Raw genomic sequence first — 18630 nt, 5'->3', positions numbered from 1 at the left:
GGTTTGACCACAGCACAGACAGCCAGTAGGCATAGGAATGGCATCAGAAAGCATAGGATAGGGCATAGCATACGCAGTAGCATCACAACACAGCACAGGCAGGCAAGAACAGCAGTAGAGCCACACAGCAGCAGCGCAGCAGCATACGCAATAGAGCTCATTCGAGCACCACAGCGTATGAGCAGACTGTCAACACCTGGATTTTTAGGTCCAGATGCCTATTATGCCATTCATCGCAATCCCAGGAATATTGTTGTTGCGAGACATAACAGTTGATATCATAAGTCATCATTCATTACAAACCATAATCATCTTACAAAAATAGATCACATGATCCAACATTACAATAATAGTTGATCTATTGATCAACGAACATCACAAATACATAGCGGAAGCATAGTAGTAGTGGACTATCTAATCCACAGGCCAACGCTTGACGTTAGAAGAACTCCTAGTTGTGGTAGACATCCTGCTGACCGTCATCCTCGTACTGCTGCTCCTCTTCATAGTCTGGCCATTTGAATAGCCAGGGACACAGCCGTGAGTACTTTTTAAAGTACTCGCAAACTAACACTAAGGTAATTACTCATCAATTCTATTCAAGGGGTTCTAAGCTATAGGTTTATTTGCATAAAGCCAATTTTATTTCATAAGCATTTAGTATTAGACTCATCAATTGCTAACTAACTCAAGTGGGAACATTAGTGTCATTAACACAACTCAGTTGTGATTTAATTCAAATTCACCATTCATGTCACCATTCATTTCACCATTCAGTTCATAAAATATCTGACAACGGAGCAGTATGGCCTTTCCAATTGTCCGTAACCGTGGACACGGCTATTCGAATAGATTTACACTCTGCAGAGGTTGCACACTTGTGCCACAACATTTGATTACATCCGTCAGGGATAACCCTGAATAATCGTAACTCAGTACGTGGATCATCAACCATAACCTTTCACTTACATATCCTAGTTAAGCCCTACCCATAATCAGGTATTGTGGGGGTACTTGTAAATTGGAACGGTATCGCATTCAAACCCAATCATCAGTTTTTTTTATGAAGTTCATCATGTCATTCAAGTCATATTCACCTTCAAAATCTTTCAAGTCATTTCATTTCACATGTTCCCATCTAGAGTAGTCATTTTTATTTGTTAGCACTAGCAACTAGTCATGAGGGGTGCTACTTAACTCATAAACTTCTTAGGCTAAGTTTGATACTCTTGATCTACTCTATACTTAGACCAAAGTTAACTATAAAAGTAAGCTTTTAAATAAACAAAGCAAAGATTTGCAAGGTATAAACTTCGGGATAGGATCATTGAACATAAGGTAAAGTGGAGGGGTGCCTTGCTCAAGAGAGCTTTGCCCTTGCAATAATATTAGCTTGCCTTGGTTGGTGTACTGATCAAAATGGTCTTCCTCTCCTTGGAAGTAGACCTCCTCCTCCTCTTGATACTCCTCGGTACTAGCGTCTAAAAACGAATACGATACATACAATCACCAAACCATTCTTAAGAGCTAGTCTAAACACACAAGGGGTTCACACAAACTATCCTAGTATCATCACATACATATCATGTGGGTTGAATTTGTTTTTCTTACTTGAAGAAAAATAATTTCCTCTCATTACAATTATTAACTAGTGCTTCTCTTTAGTTCTTTGAGGAAATAATTTCCTCTCATTGAATCTTGTTAAGATTTAAATTCCTCCAATATATAATATATGAACCCTTGTTGACCAAGGTCAACCATTCATAATCATCATTTGGGGAAAATGATTTAAATGAGGTATAGTCCCTCATGCACTTTAATACTACATACTCATGATTTAATGTCACCAAATAATTTAACATGGGATGGTATAGACCATGGTCACTACCTCATATTAAGTTACTTGGGACAAGATTTAAATGAGGGAAAACCTCCCATATGATTTATTAAATAGTTTTGGACAATATCAATTGACTAGAAATAGCCATAGAGCCCTTTATTTAAACTAGGCCATGATCATACAAAGTTACCATGTCATATTTTTACAGAAACAATTAGTGTAAGTAAAATGTGATTTATGGGAGTTGGAATCAACTCAAAACCATTTTTGGTTGATTTTTAATAATTGTTTGAAGTTGCAAAAGTCCATGACTTGTTATTTTTGTCACTTTAATTCTACAACAAATCTCAAGATGAGACCAGTGGGGTTGTGTAGATCTTTTCCCTAGTTTTTTATCAATATGAAATTCACTAAATTTGGCTGAGCCAAACTAATTCTATTCCATTTTGAAAACAGGGCTAGTATGGTTTTTGATTTAACAAAAATTCGAAATTTGAACTCAAATGGGCCTGGCGGGAAAGCTACTGGGCCGATTTCATTTAAACGGCGCAAGGCAAGCCCACCACGCATCCACGACGCGCGGGCTGCCTGACAGGTGAGGGGCCACCCGTCAGCCTCTCTTTACTACGCGAAGCGGTACGGGGGCTGCGGGCGTTGGATTAGAACACGATCGAACGGCTCTCGTTCGTCGTCATCGCCGGCGAGAACGAGCTACTGGCGCAGCGAGGCAGGGGGGTCGGAGGGCTCACCGTGGCTCCAGCAAGGGTGGGCAGTGTGCGCGGTGAAGTTGTAGTCGACGCCGAAGCTCCAGGTACCGGCAGCAGCTCCGGGGTGGCTCCAATCGACGGCGGCGAGCTGCGGTACTGGCGGGCTCTGGCGGTGAAATTGGCGAGCTCTAGTGGTGAATCAAGAAGGGGAGGTGGTCGAGGAGATCGAGGGAAGAGTGGGGATGGTGATGGGGTGCAGAAATCGTCGAGGGGAGACCTCCTTTTATAGGCGCGGAAGGGTGTCGCGGGTGCTGTGGCAAGTCGACAATGGCGCGGGCTCTCCGGCGAGCTATCGAGCTAGGCGAGGGCTGGGCATTGTGCCGCGTATCCAGGCGATCCTCTGGGTGGCGACGGCTAGGTTAGGCGGTGCCTAAATTGGTCGGGCGATCGTGAGGTACTGCGCGCCCGAGGCGGGGTTTGGTCGCCGTCCCTGACAACGGCGGGCGCGGGTCGGCGTCGCGAGCGTGTCTGGCGGTCTCGCGGTGTTGCGTTGATGCTCCAGGAGAAAAAAGGGGGCCAGGGGTGGCGCAGAACATCGAGGCGACGTGTGTGTCGTGTGTGCCCGTGGGCGTGCCCACGCCGTCATTGGCATGGCCCTGGGCATCGTGGGCGCGACGCGTGCCGCCTCTGTGGCCTTCCTCTCCGGCAATGGCGGCCACCAGGGTGCTCAGGGGACCAAGGGGGATGAGGGGGACAAGGTAGCCAGGGCTAGGGTTGAGAGGAGAGAGGGAAGGGTGCATGCATGGTGAGCATGGCCGGCATGGCCATGGCTTGGCCATGTTTGGCCCTCCTCTAGGGTTGCTATGCCAAGTTGAGGTTGAGAGGGAACCAAGGAACAAGTAGGGCACAAGGGGGTGGAGTAGGGTTGGCCAACACTATTAGGAATAGTGATTTTGGGATTTGGGTAGATTTGAATTCCAAGTTTTTGTCAAATTTGCCCTATGCAATGCAATTCCAAAATTTGAACTTGGATTGGTTGGACTTGTTGCAAAAGACCAGAGTCACACAAAGGTGGTGGTGGCATTTAAAAATAAAAATAAAAGCAAAATCTCATAGTGGGTGGGATGTTGAATTTGTTAAAAAGTCCCAACTTTGCTTGACCATAGTTTTTGATCCAAGATGAATTTGTACTGGTGGTTTTTACCAAAGTTGTTCACCTTGAGGTGTACTTGGATGAGGTGCAAAGAAATGGAATTGTTTGGTTTGAAAATCTCAAAATACAGAGGCTCAAAGTAGTGATCAGACTGAAATTGGCAGATTTGACCATTAGTGCATGTGAGCACAATTTGATTTCAAGATTTGATTTGATTTGAGTTTCTTTGATTCCAAAAGCAAAAAAAGGTTTAGTAACGTAATACAACTAATGATGCAAGCCAAAATGGTCTAGGTTAAAGATTTGCAAAATTGGCATAAACCATATGTGAGGGTTTTGTGAATTTTCTAATTTATTCCTTTTCTTTTTCGATTCTTTGATTTGTTTGATGATCTTCTCATGATCAATTTAGGGTTTTGAGTTGGAACACAATAGCACATAAGTAAACATCATAGTAATAACACACAATATGCACAATTCCTATGCATGGCACTATATGCAAATAAAAGTTTTTGTTGGTTCTAAATTTTGAGTATTTGGAATTCTCATTCTTCATTGACTTGAAATTTGGGATGTTACAAACCCTTCCCCCTTACAAAAGATCTCGTCCCGAGATATTAAAGAAAAATTAGGTACTAAAGATATCTGGGTACTCCTTCTTCATATAGTCTTCTCGCTCCCAAGTTGCTTCATCTTCGGTATGGTTGCTCCACTGAATCTTCAGGAACTTGATACTCCGGGTGCGAGTGGTTTTGAAAGCTTCTTCCAGTATGCGAATAGGCACTTCGCGATACGTCAAGTCCTTGTTGATATCCACCGATCTGTGATCGATGTTCTTGACAACTTCGGTCTTCTCGGGCACTTCTAGGCACTTCCGGAGTAGTGAGATGTGAAACACGTCGTGCACAGCCGACATTTCTTCCGGTAGTTCCAGTTGATAAGATACTTCTCCTCGGCGACTCAGAAATTTGAAGGGTCCGACATATCGGGGTGCAAGCTTGCCTTTGTGCTGGAATCTCTGCATTCCTTTAAGGGGGGATACTTTAAGATAGACAAAATCTCCGATCTTGAAGGTCATCTCTCGGCGTCTCTTGTCGGCGTAACTCTTCTGTCTTGACTGAGCAGTCTTGAGGTACTCGCGAATCTTGTGCACCTTCTCTTTAGCTTCTCGGAGAACATCTGATCCAAAGACTTGGCTTTCTCCGACTTCCGACCAATTTAGAGGGGTACGGCACTTCCTTCCGTACAGGGCTTCGAAGGGGGCCATTTCTAAACTGGCTTGGTAACTGTTGTTGTACGAGAATTCTGCGTAAGGCAGACAGTCTTCCCACTTAGATCCATACTCCAGTACATAGGCTCTCAACATGTCTTCAAGAATCTGGTTGACTCTTTCAGTCTGTCCATCAGTCTGCGGGTGATATGCGGTGCTGAAATTCAGCCGGGTTCCTAGTCCTTCATGTACTTTCTGCCACAATCTTGAGGTGAATTGGGATCCTCTATCTGATACAATTGACTTCGGGGTTCCATGCAGGGTGACTATTCTGGAGATGTATAACTCAGCTAATTTCGGGCCTTGATATGTCGTCTTGACGGGGATAAAGTGAGCTACCTTGGTCAATCTATCGACCACTACCCAAATAGAATCATTTCCTTTGCTGGATTTGGGCAAACCTGTGATAAAGTCCATTCCTACTGAGTCCCACTTCCATTCTGGAATCTGTAGTGGCTGCAGCAATCCTGCGGGTCGCTGATGTTCCGCCTTGACTCTTTGACAGATATCACACTTGGCGATGTAGCTTCCAATCTCCCTCTTCATTCCATGCCACCAGAATTGTTCCTTCAAATCTTGATACATCTTGGTTCCTCCGGGATGAATGGAGTAAAGGGTGTCGTGGGCTTCCTTCAGAATAACTTGCTTCAACTCTGAGTCTGATGGCCCACATAGGCGTTCGTTGTACCAAAGAACTCCTTCTTCATCTTCGGTGAATCCTGGTGCTTTCCCTGCAGCTATTTGGCTCTTGATTCCGTCAATGCTGGCATTTCCTTTCTGTGCTTCTTTGATCTGACCAATCAAGGTGGGCTGAAGCTCTATGCTGGCTAGGAATCCTTCACTAACTAGTTCCATTCTAAACTGCTCAAACTCTTGGTATAGGCTAGGTTGTTCTTCTGCTATCATGGAGTTCAACTGACACGGCAGTCTACTCAGGGCATCCGCCACCACATTGGCCTTGCCGGGGTGGTAGTGAATTTCCATGTCGTAATCCTTGATTAAGTCTAACCATCTTCTCTGCCTCATATTCAGCTCCTTCTGTGTGAAAATGTACTTCAGGCTCTTGTGATCCGAATAGATCTCGCGTCGATTACCCATGAGGTAGTGACGCCATACCTTCAGTGCTAAAACTACAGCTGCAAGTTCTAGGTCATGGGTTGGATAATTCTGCTCATGTTGTTTCAGTTGCCTAGACAGATAAGATATCACCTTGCCTTCTTGCATCAACACACATCCAAGACCAATCTTGGAGGCGTCGCAGTAGACGTCAAATGGCTTGGTGATGTCCTGCATGATCAATATTGGGGCTGATGTCAATCTGCTCTTGAGCTGCTGGAAACTCTCTGCACATTTATCAGTCCATTCAAACTTCTTGTCCTTCTTCAACAGTTGGGTCATTGGTCTGGCTATGCTGGAAAATCCTTCAACAAACCTACGGTAATATCCTGCTAATTCGAGAAATGCACGGACTCCAGTCTGAGTGGTTGGGGCTTTCCATTCTGTAACAGTCTTGATCTTGGCGGGATCTACGGCAATTCCTCCTGCAGACAAGATATGTCCCAGGAATCCTACTTCCTTCAGCCAAAACTCACATTTGCTAAACTTGGCATACAGCTGATGCTCCCTAAGGGTATCTAGGACCACTTCCAGATGTTGCTCATGTTCTTCTTCTGACTTGGAGTAGATTAGGATGTCATCGATGAAAACAACGACAAACTTATCCAGAAAGTTCATAAAGATCTTATTCATGAGATTCATGAAATAAGCGGGGGCATTGGTTAATCCAAATGACATGACATTGTACTCATACAATCCATATCTGGTGGTAAAGGCAGTTTTGGGAATATCCGATGCACGAATCTTCAGTTGATGGTAACCAGTCCTAAGATCAATCTTAGAGAATATTTTGGCACCGGTCAGCTGGTCAAACAGGTCTTCTATCTTTGGCAAGGGGTATTTGTTTTTGATGGTGACATCGTTAAGCTTACGATAATCCGTACACAAACGATTGGCACCATCCTTCTTATCCACAAACAAAACTGGTGATCTCCAAGGCGACGCACTTGGTCGAATCAGACCTTTGGCTAACAAATCATCCAGTTGCTTCTTCAGTTCCACTAACTCTGCTGGGTTCATCCTATAGGCTCTCTGGGCTATAGGTCCTGTTCCAGGTATTAACTCAATGATAAACTCGATATCCCGATCTGGGGGCATACCGGGTAGATCATCAGGAAACACATCAGGGTATCGACAGACGACCCTGATCTGATCCAAGGTTGGCTTGGCTACACTCTGGTTGCAAGTAAACTTTCTGGGTAGTCTCTCAGACACATGTTCTACTAACACACCGGTGCTACTAGTCACGGTGATGGCTTTCTTGGCACAGTCAATCAATCCATGATGTTTGGCCATCCTATCCATACCCAGTACTACTTCCAATCCTTTTGTTCCCAGAACAATCAAATTTGCATAAAAATCTAGTTCATGTATTCTGATAGGCACATCTTTGCAAAATTTTATAGCTTTTGTTGTTGAACCCGGTATTTGAACTATCATGACATGTTTCAAACTGATTGGTTGAATTTTACTTGTGCATGCAAAATCTTCAGTGACAAACAAATGCGATGCTCCAGAATCAAACAACACTCTGGCAGGAACTGAGTTAACAGAAAACATACCCAGTACAACATATGGTGCTTCCTGGGCTTCTTCAGCATTCATGTGAAAGAGGCGGCTATTGCGGTTGTTGCGTTTGTTGGGGGCGAACTTCTTGCCGGTGGAGACGCGGCGTTGCTGCTGAGCAGGGGCAGCGGTGTTGGCGGCATTCTTGGCTAACCTTTTGGGGCACTCATTGGAGTAGTGTCCCACCACTCCACATTCATAGCATGTGATGGTGGCCTTGTCCTTGGTGGCAACTGGGATAGCGTTGCTCCCAGTCCTCGGAGCGGTGTTGGTATTATTGGGGTTGTTGTTGCCGGGGGCTCTCATCGGGGCGCGGTTGAAGTTGTTGGTGCTGGCATGGTAGTTGTGGTTGTTGTTGTTGTGGCCTCCTGGCCTGGGGTTTCCTCCACTCTGGTTCTGAAAACCCGGACGTGAAGTCTGCATCTGGGGCTTGTTGTTTCTGGGGGCAAAACCTCCGCTTGAGCTAGGGCGATACCTTGGGGTATTGCTGGGCCCACTCTGGTGCATCATGCGGCGTTTGCGGTTCTCGTTGGCTTGGTGGAGCTTTCCCTCCATCTGGATAGCGGAGTCCACCAGGGCTTCAAGGTCGGCAAAGGGGATGTTGATTAGCACAGTCTGCATCTCGTCATGCAGTCCGTTCAGAAATCTCTCCTTCCTCTTCTCATTTGTGTCGGTCTCATCGGGGGCATACCTTGACAAGGTGAGGAACCGGTCGCGGTATTCTACCACCGACATTCTGCCTTGCTTGAGTTCTCTGAACTCGTCTCTCATCTTCTTGATTAGACCCGGGGGCACGTGGTACTTGCTGAACTTGAGCTTGAAATCTGCCCAAGTCATGATCTGTCCTGCACTCATGGCGCGGGTGCTGATCCACCAGGCTCGGGCTGGTCCCGCAAGGTAGTGGGTGGCAAGCAAGACCTTCTCTGCGGCTTCGACTCCCTCTACTTCTAAGTTGTTCTCCATGGTCTGGAGCCAGTCATCGGCATCGAGTGGCTCTTCGGTCTTGCTGAAAATAGGTGGGTTGGTGTTCTGGAAGTTCTTGAGTTTTGACCCTGGGTGATCATGGTTCCCATGGCCTTGGTTGTTGTTGGCGATCTGTTGTAGTGCAGCTATGTTGGCCTGTCTTTCAGCTCTTTCATTCTCTCGATCTTCCATCAAGGTCTGCAGCAGTTGCATCATGGCTTCTTGGCTGGTGTTGCGAGTGGGAGGGGCCATCTGAACATTGAGATAGATCATGAGATAAGAGGGAATTTTTCTAGGGCTTGTTTTTGGGTAAGTTCAAAAATTTAAAACTTGAATTCTTTTGATATGCAACACAAACACACATTCATTCATTCCAACATCACATATTACAAGCTAACATATCCATGGTTTTAAGAACCATTTTCTCGCGCTACGATACAAGGGACGGGATACAACTCACACCTACATAAGTGATCAAGTGCAACTACTCCACATCGATAGGGACGAAGTCATCTACTCCGGCCTCCAGGAACTCATAGTCCTCAACATCAGTGTACTCGTCCTCCTTGAAGTCATCGTCATCACTCAGGAAGGCTCCTCCTCCCTGAATGTCTTCTCCTTCCTCTTCCATCTCCATCAGCTGATCCTCCTGGGCCTTGACAGTGGCCTCCAAGGATGCTATCTTTGCGCGGAGGCGCGTAATGGTAGCGTCCTTCTTGGCACACTGCAGGCGAAGTGTCTTGCGATCCTTGGCCAGCATCTTGATAGCATCGGCGTGATACGTTAGTGCAGCGTGGGTCTGGTTAGCGTACGCACGGGAGTTGTCCAGCTCCTTCTGAGTCTGAAACAGCATAAAGTCCAGATGATCCACGTGGTGCCTCAGCTCGGGGTGGGGCTGCAGTTCCATGGGTACTCCCATGGCATCATGCCTTGCGAGGTTAGCAAAGCGAGTCGCGAGTATCACCACCACATTCTGCCCGCACAGACGGGCAAGTGCTTCCTGAAGAGCACGAGTGAGTCCGTCCAGCCAGTTGCTTTCCCTGAAGGAGAAGAGGATCCTCTCAGAGGTAGGAGGCTCCATCTTGCCCCTCAGATCAGCGGTGATAACCCACTGAAGTTCCCCTCCGGCCTGGTCGTTGACCTCGACTCCGTGAAACTCCGGGTGCGGGCGTCCAAGGTACTCCGATAGGGCATCAAGGTCCCTCTCGAAGATCAAGTCTCCGCCATTCCCAAGCTGTTAAAACTTGACGTTGGTGGGCTGATACGTCTCAAACGTATCTATAATTTCTTATGTTCCATGCTACTTTTATGATGATACTCACATGTTTTATACACACTTTATGTCATTATTATGCATTTTCCGGCACTAACCTATTGACGAGATGCCGAAGAGCCAGTTGATGTTTTCTGTTGTTTTTGGTTTCAGAAATCCTACAAAGTAAATATTCTCGGAATTGGACGAAATCAATGCCCATGGTCTTATTTTTCCACGAAGCTTCCAAAAGACCGAAAGGGAAACGAAGTGGGGCGACGAGGCGCCGACACAACAGGGCGGCGCGGCCCAGGCCTTGGCCGCACGGCCCTGGCGTGTGGGGCCCTCGTGCTGCCCCTAAACCTACCCTTCCGCCTACTTAAAGCCTTCGTCGCGAAACCCCCAGTACCGAGAGCCACGATACAAAAAACCTTCCGGAGACGCCGCCGCCGCCAATCCCTTCTCGGGGGATTCAGGAGATCGCCTCCGGCACCCTGCCGGAGAGGGGAATCATCTCCCAGAGGTCTCTTCATCGCCATGATCGCCTCCGGATCGATGTGTGAGTAGTTCACCCCTGGACTATGGGTCCATAGCAGTAGCTAGATGGTTGTCTTCTCCTCATTGTGCTATCATGTTAGATCTTGTGAGCTGCCTATCATGATCAAGATCATCTATTTGTAATGCTACATGTTGTGTTTGTTGGGATCCGATGAATATTGAATACTATGTCAAGTTGATTATCAATCTATCATATATGTTGTTTATGTTCTTGCATGCTCTCCGTTGCTAGTAGAGGCTCTGGCCAAGTTGATACTTGTAACTCCAAGAGGGAGTATTTATGCTCAATAGTGGGTTCATGCCTCCATTGAATGCGGGACGATGTGACAGAAAGTTCTAAGGTTGTGGATGTGCTGTTGCCACTAGGGATAAAACATCAATGCTTTGTCTAAGGATATTTGTGTTGATTACATTACGCACCATACTTAATGCAATTGTCTATTGTTTGCAACTTAATACCGGAAGGGGTTCGGATGATAACCTGAAAGTGGACTTTTTAGGCATAGATGCATGCTGGATAGCGGTCTATGTACTTTGTCGTAATGCCCTGATTAAATCTCATAGTACTCATCATGATATATGTATGTGCATTGTTATGCCTTCTTTATTTGTCAATTGCCCAACTGTAATTCGTTCACCCAACATGCTATTTATCTTATGGGAGAGACACCACTAGTGAACTGTGGACCCCGGTCCATTCTTTACATCTGAAATACAATCTACTGCAATTGTTCTTACTGTTCTTCGCAAACAAACATCATCTTCCACACTATACGGTTAATCCTTTGTTTAGAGCAAGCCGGTGAGATTGACAACCTCACTGTTACGTTGGGGCAAAGTACTTTGATTGTGTTGTGCAGGTTCCACGTTGGCGCCGGAATCCCTGGTGTTGCGCCGCACTACACTCCGTCACCAACGACCTTCACGTGATCCTTGACTCCTACTAGTTCGATAAACCTTGGTTTCTTACTGAGGGAAAACTTGCTACTGTACGCATCACACCTTCCTCTTGGGGTTCCCAACGGACGTGTGTTAACTGCACGCATCAAGCACTTTTTCTGGCACCGTTGCCGGGGAACGAAGAAAAATTACACCACAAAGATTTTCAACTCCCACGTCAACAGCACTTTTTCTGGTGCCGTTGCCGGGGAGATCAAGACACGCTGCAAGGGGAGTCTCTCACTTCCAATCTCTTTACTTTGTTTTTGTCTTGCTTTACTTTACTTTATTTACCGCTTTGTTTGCTCTTTGTATCAAAAATACAAAAAAAAATAGTTGCTAGTTTTACTTTATTTACTGTCTTGTTCTCCATACTAAAAACACACAAAAAAAATAGTTACTTGCATTTACTTCATTTAGTTTACTTTATTTACTACTGCTAAAAATGAGTAATCCTGAAGTTGAAGTTCGTTCGTTTAAGCAACAAGGTGGAGAAAGCTTTAAAGATGCTTGATATAGAATTAGTGATGCTCATCATAGGTGCACTAAGAAACACTCCACTATTATCCTACTTAGGAACTTTTATGTTGGTATATCTAGCTGGAATCGGTATGTTCTTGATACTCTTTCGGGGGGTAATTTCCTAGGTACTCCTGCTTTAGAAGCTAGTTGCATCATTGAGAGCCTAGTTGGAATACCACCTATTAATGAAACTAAAATTGAAATCTCTCTTGAGGATGTCATGAAAAAGTTGGAAGCCATAGAGAAAAAATCTTCCAAGTGTTGATACTAAACTGGGAATATTACTTGATAATACTGATAAACTTGATAAATCCCTAGGAGGAATTAATGAAAGAATTGCTATTTTAGAAACTTGTGCTATCCATGATAATCAAACCCATAGGATTGGTAAACTTGAAGAAGCTATGGGAACATTGGGTTCAACTTTTTCTTCTCTTAAATTTAAGGAGAAAGCTTATGTGGGCAAGGAGCAAAAATTCATGTATGTCTCTAAGGTGCCTAAGCCAAAGAATTATTATAAGCCTAAAGCTGATAAAACCCTTAGTACCACTATGGGAAATTTAGATAATGGAGCATCTAAGGTACCCTCTGCAACAAGTTGTGTTTGTAAGGAAAATTATGATGTCGATGCTTCATCTCTTGATGTTACTTGATTCACACTTTCTGCGCCTAGCTGAAAGGCGTTAAAGAAAAGCGCTTATGGGAGACAACCCATTATTTTACTACAGCACTTTTGTTTTATATTTGAGTCTTGGAAGTTGTTACTACTGTAGCAACCTCTCCTTATCTTTATTTTATTGCATTGTTGTGCCAAGTAAAGTCTTTGATAGTAAAGTCAATACTAGATTTGGATTACTGCGCAGAAACAGATTTCTTGCTGCCACGAATTTGAGTAGAATTCTCTGTAGGTAACTCAGAAAAATCTGCCAATTTACGTGCTGGGTCCTCAGATACGTACGCAACTTTCATTCAATTTGAGCATTTTCATCTGAGCAAGTTAAGTGCCCCAGAAAAATTCGTCTTTACGGACTGTTCTGTTTTGACAGATTCTGCCTTTTATTTCACATTGCCTGTTTTGCTAAGTTTGATGGATTTCTTTGTTTCATTAACTTTCAGTAGCTTTGTGCAATGTCCAGAAGTGTTAAGAATGATTATGTCAGCTCCGAATATATGAATTTTCAATTATGCACTAACCCTCTAATGAGTTTGTTTCGAGTTTGGTGTGGAGGAAGTTTTCAAGGGTCAAGAGAGGAGGATGATACAATATGATCAAGAAGAGTGAAAAGTATAAGCTTGGGGATGCCCCCGTGGTTCATCCCTGCATATTTCAAGAAGACTCAAGCATCTAAGCTTGGGGATGCCCAAGGCATCCCCTTCTTCATCGACAACTTATCAGGTCACCTCTAGTGAAACTATATTTTTATTCAGTCACATCTTATGTGCTTTAGTTGGAGCGTCTGTTTGTTTTTGTTTTGTTTGAACAAAATCGGATCCTAGCATTCTTTGTGTGGGAGAGAGACATGCTCCGCTGTTGCATATGAACACATGTGTTCTTAGCTTTATTCTTAATGTTCATTGCGAAGGTTGAACTACTTCGTTCATTGATATATTGTTGGAAACGGAAAATGCTGCATGTGGTAATTGGTATAATGTCTTGAATATTTTGATACTTGGCAATTGTTGTGCTCATATAGATCATGTTTAAGCTCTTGCATCATGTACTTTGCACCCATTAATGAAGAACTACATAGAGCTTGTTAAAATTTGGTTTGCATGATTGGTCTCTAGAGTCTAGATATTTTCTGGTTAAGGTGTTTGAACAACAAGGAGACGATGTAAAGTCTTATAATGCTTACAATATGTCCATATGTGAGTCTTGCTGCACCATTTTATACTTGAGTTTGCTTCAAACAACTTTGCTAGCCTAGCCTTGTATTGAGAGGAATTCTTCTCGTGCATCCAAATCCTTGAGCCAAAAACTATGCCATTTGTGTCCACCATACCTACCTACTACATGGTATTTCTCTGTCATTCCAAAGTACATTACTTGAGTGCTACCTTTAGAATTCTATTCTTTGCCTTTACAATACATAGCTCATGGGAAAATAGCCTTAAAAACTATTGTGGTGAAGAATATGTACTTATGTATCTTATTTCTTAATAAGTTGCTTGTTGAGCGGTAACCATGTTTCTGGGGACGCCATCAACTTTTACACCTTTGTTGAATATCATGTGAGTTGCTATGCATGTTCGTCTTGTCTGAAGTAAGGGCGATTTTCATGATCAAATGGTTTGAGTATGCATATTGTTAGAGAAGAACATTGGGCCGCTAACTAAAACCATGAATCATGGTGGAAGTTTCAGTTTGGACACAAATCCTCAATCTCTTATGAGAATATTATCTGTTGTTGAATGCTTAAGAATTAAAAGAGGAGTCCATTATCTGTTGTCTATGTTGTCCCGGTATGGATGTCTAAGTTGAGAATAATCAAAAGCGAGAAATCCAATGCGAACTTTCTCCTTAGACCTCTGTACAGGCGGCATAGAGGTACCCCTTTGTGACACTTGGTTGAAACATATGTTATGCAATGATAATCCATGTTAATCCAAGCTAATTAGGACAAGGTGCGAGCACTATTGGTATACTATGCATGAGGCTTGCAACTTATAGGATATCTTATACATAACACATATGATTTATTACTACTGTTGACAAAATTGTTTCTATGTTTTCAAAATGAAAAGCTCTAGCACAAAAATAGTAATCCATGATTCCCTCTGCGAAGGGCCATTCTTCTACTTTATTGTTGAGTTAGTTTACCTATTCTTTCTATCTCAGAAGCAAACACTTGTGTAAACTGTGTGCATTGATTCCTACATGTTTACCTATTGCACTTGTTATATTACTTTGTGTTGACAATTATCCATGAGATAAACATGTTGAAGTTGAAAGCAACCGCTGAAACTTATATCTTCCTTTGTGTTGTTTCAAAGCTTTCTACTAAGAATTTATTGCTTTATGAGTAACTCTTATGCAAGTCTGTTGATGCTTGTCTTGAAAGTATTATTCATGAAAAGTCTTTTCTATATGATTCATTTGTTTACTCATTGTCTTCATCATTGCTTCGAATCGCTGCATTCATCTCATATGCATTACAATAGTATTGATCAAGATTATGATAGCATGTCACTTCAGAAATTATCCTTGTTATCGTTTACCTACTCGAGGGCGAGTAGGAACTAAGCTTGGGGATGGTTGATACGTCTCAAACGTATCTATAATTTCTGATGTTCCATGCTACTTTTATGATGATACTCACATGTTTTATACACACTTTATGTCATTATTATGCATTTTCCGGCACTAACCTATTGACGAGATGCCGAAGAGCCGATTCTTTGTTTTCTGCTGTTTTTGGTTTCAGAAATCCTACAAAGGAAATATTCTCGGAATTGGACAAAATCAACGCCCAGGGTCTTATTTTTCCACGAAGCTTCCAGAAGACCGAAAGGGAAACGAAGTGGGGCGACGAGGCGCCGACACAACTGGGCGGCGCGGCCCAGGCCTTGGCCGTGCGGCCCTGGCGTGTGGGGCCCTCGTGCCGCCCCTAAACCTACCCTTCCGCCTACTTAAAGCCTTCGTCGCGAAACCCCCAGTACCGAGAGCCACGATACGGAAAACCTTCCACAGACGCCAACGCCGCCAATCCCATCTCAGGGGATTCAGGAGATCGCCTCCGGCACCCTGCCGGAGAGGGGAATCATCTCCCGGAGGTCTCTTCATCGCCATGATTGCCTCCGGATCGATGTGTGAGTAGTTCACCCCTGGACTATGGGTCCATAGCAGTAGCTAGATGGTTGTCTTCTCCTCATTGTGCTATCATGTTAGATCTTGTGAGCTGCCTATCATGATCAAGATCATCTATTTGTAATGCTACATGTTGTGTTTGTTGGGATCCGATGAATATTGAATACTATGTCAAGTTGATTATCAATCTATCATATATGTTGTTTATGTTCTTGCATGCTCTCCGTTGCTAGTAGAGGCTCTGGCCAAGTTGATACTTGTAACTCCAAGAGGGAGTATTTATGCTCGATAGTGGGTTCATGCCTCCATTGAATGCAGGACGGTGTGAGAAAGTTCTAAGGTTGTGGATGTGCTGTTGCCACTAGGGATAAAACATCAATGCTTTGTCTAAGGATATTTGTGTTGATTACATTACGCACCATACTTAATGCAATTGTCTGTTGTTTGCAACTTAATACCGGAAGGGGTTCGGATGATAACCTGAAAGTGGATTTTTTAGGCATAGATGCATGCTGGATAGCGGTCTATGTACTTTGTCATAATGCCCTGATTAAATCTCATAGTACTCATCATGATATATGTATGTGCATTGTTATGCCTTCTTTATTTGTCAATTGCCCAACTGTAATTCGTTCACCCAACATGCTATTTATCTTATGGGAGAGACACCACTAGTGAACTGTGGACCCCGGTCCATTCTTTACATCTGAAATACAATCTACTGCAATTGTTCTTTACTGTTCTTCGCAAACAAACATCGTCTTCCACACTATACGGTTAATCCTTTGTTTACAGCAAGCCGGTGAGATTGACAACCTCACTGTTACGTTGGGGCAAAGTACTTTGATTGTGTTGTGCAGGTTCCACGTTGGCGGCGGAATCCCTGGTGTTGCGCCGCACTACACTCCGTCACCAACGACCTTCACGTGATCCTTGACTCCTACTGGTTCGATAAACCTTGGTTTCTTACTGAGGGAAAACTTGCTACTGTACGCATCACACCTTCCTCTTGGGGTTCCCAACGGACGTGTGTTAACTGCACGCATCATGGGCTACATCTGAAAGTGAATTGGATGAGTAAGTTAGAGAGTGAACAAGTGTGTCAAACTTTTATGTGGATTAATAAGGAAGAGCATGACTTATCAATTTGAAAAGACCTCAAGGAAAAGAGTGTGAATAATTTTTTTCATAAGTATTCGCTTCATTTGGTTTTGAAACTAAGTTTTTCAGACGTCCATTCTAACTAGGGTCTCCTAAGGTCAAACAATGGCTCTGATACCAACTTGTCAACACCCGGATTTTTAGGTCCAGATGCCTATTATGCCATTCATCGCAATCTCATGAATATTGTTGTTGCGAGACATAACAGTTGATATCATAAGTCATCATTCATTACAAACCATAATCGTCTTACAAAAATAGATCACATGATCCAACATTACAATAATAGTTGATCTATTGATCAACGAACATCACAAATACATAGCGGAAGCATAGTAGTAGTGGACTATCTAATCCACAGGCCAACGCTTGACGTTAGAAGAACTCCTAGTTGTGGTAGACATCCTGCTGACCGTCATCCTCGTACTGCTGCTCCTCTTCATAGTCTGGCCATTTGAATAGCCAGGGACACAGCCGTGAGTACTTTTTAAAGTACTCGCAAACTAACACTAAGGTAATTACTCATCAATTCTATTCAAGGGGTTCTAAGCTATAGGTTTATTTGCATAAAGCCAATTTTATTTCATAAGCATTTAGTATTAGACTCATCAATTGCTAACTAACTCAAGTGGGAACATTAGTGTCATTCCCACAACTCAGTTGTGATTTAATTCAAGTTCACCATTAATGTCACCATTCATTTCACCATTTAGTTCATAAAATATCTGACAACGGAACAGTATGGCCTTTCCAATTGTCCGTAACCGTGGACACGGCTATTCGAATAGATTTACACTCTGCAGAGGTTGCACACTTGTGCCACAACATTTAATTACATCCGTCAGGGATAACCCTGAATAATCGTAACTCAGTACGCGGATCATCAACCATAACCTTTCACTTACATATCCTAGTTAAGCCCTACCCATAATCAGGTATTGTGGGGGTACTTGTAAATTGGAACGGTATCACATTCAAACCCAATCATCAGTTTTTTTTATCAAGTTCATCATGTCATTCAAGTCATATTCACCTTCAAAATCTTTCAAGTCATTTCATTTCACATGTTCCCATCTAGAGTAGTCATTTTTATTTGTTAGCACTAGCAACTAGTCATGAGGGGTGCTACTTAACTCATAAGCTTCTTAGGCTAAGTTTGATACTCTTGATCTACTCTATACTTAGACCAAAGTTAACTATAAAAGTAAGCTTTTAAATAAACAAAGCAAAGATTTGCAAGGTATAAACTTTGGGATAGGATCATTGAACATAAGGTAAAGTGGAGGGGTGCCTAGCTCAAGAGAGCTTTGCCCTTGCAAGAATATTAGCTTGCCTTGGTTGGTGTACTGATCAAAATGGTCTTCCTCTCCTTGGAAGTAGACCTCCTCCTCCTCTTGATACTCCTTGGTACTAGCGTCTAAAAACGAATACGATACATACAATCACCAAACCATTCTTAAGAGCTAGTCTAAACACACAAGGGGTTCACACAAACTATCCTAGTATCATCACATACATATCATGTGGGTTGAATTTGTTTTTCTTACTTGAAGAAAAATAATTTCCTCTCAGTACAATTATTAACTAGTGCTTCTCTTTAGTTCTCTGAGGAAATAATTTCCTCTCATTGAATCTTGTTAAGATTAAAATTCCTCCAATAGATAATATATGAACCCTTGTTGACCAAGGTCAACCATTCATAATCATCATTTGGGGAAAATGATTTAAATGAGGTATAGTCCCTCATGCACTTTAATACTACATACTCATGATTT

Source organism: Lolium perenne, chromosome 2 (assembly GCF_019359855.2).
Source record: "Lolium perenne isolate Kyuss_39 chromosome 2, Kyuss_2.0, whole genome shotgun sequence".
Classification (NCBI taxonomy): domain Eukaryota; kingdom Viridiplantae; phylum Streptophyta; class Magnoliopsida; order Poales; family Poaceae; genus Lolium; species Lolium perenne.
Note: the sequence above shows the minus strand (reverse complement) of the source record.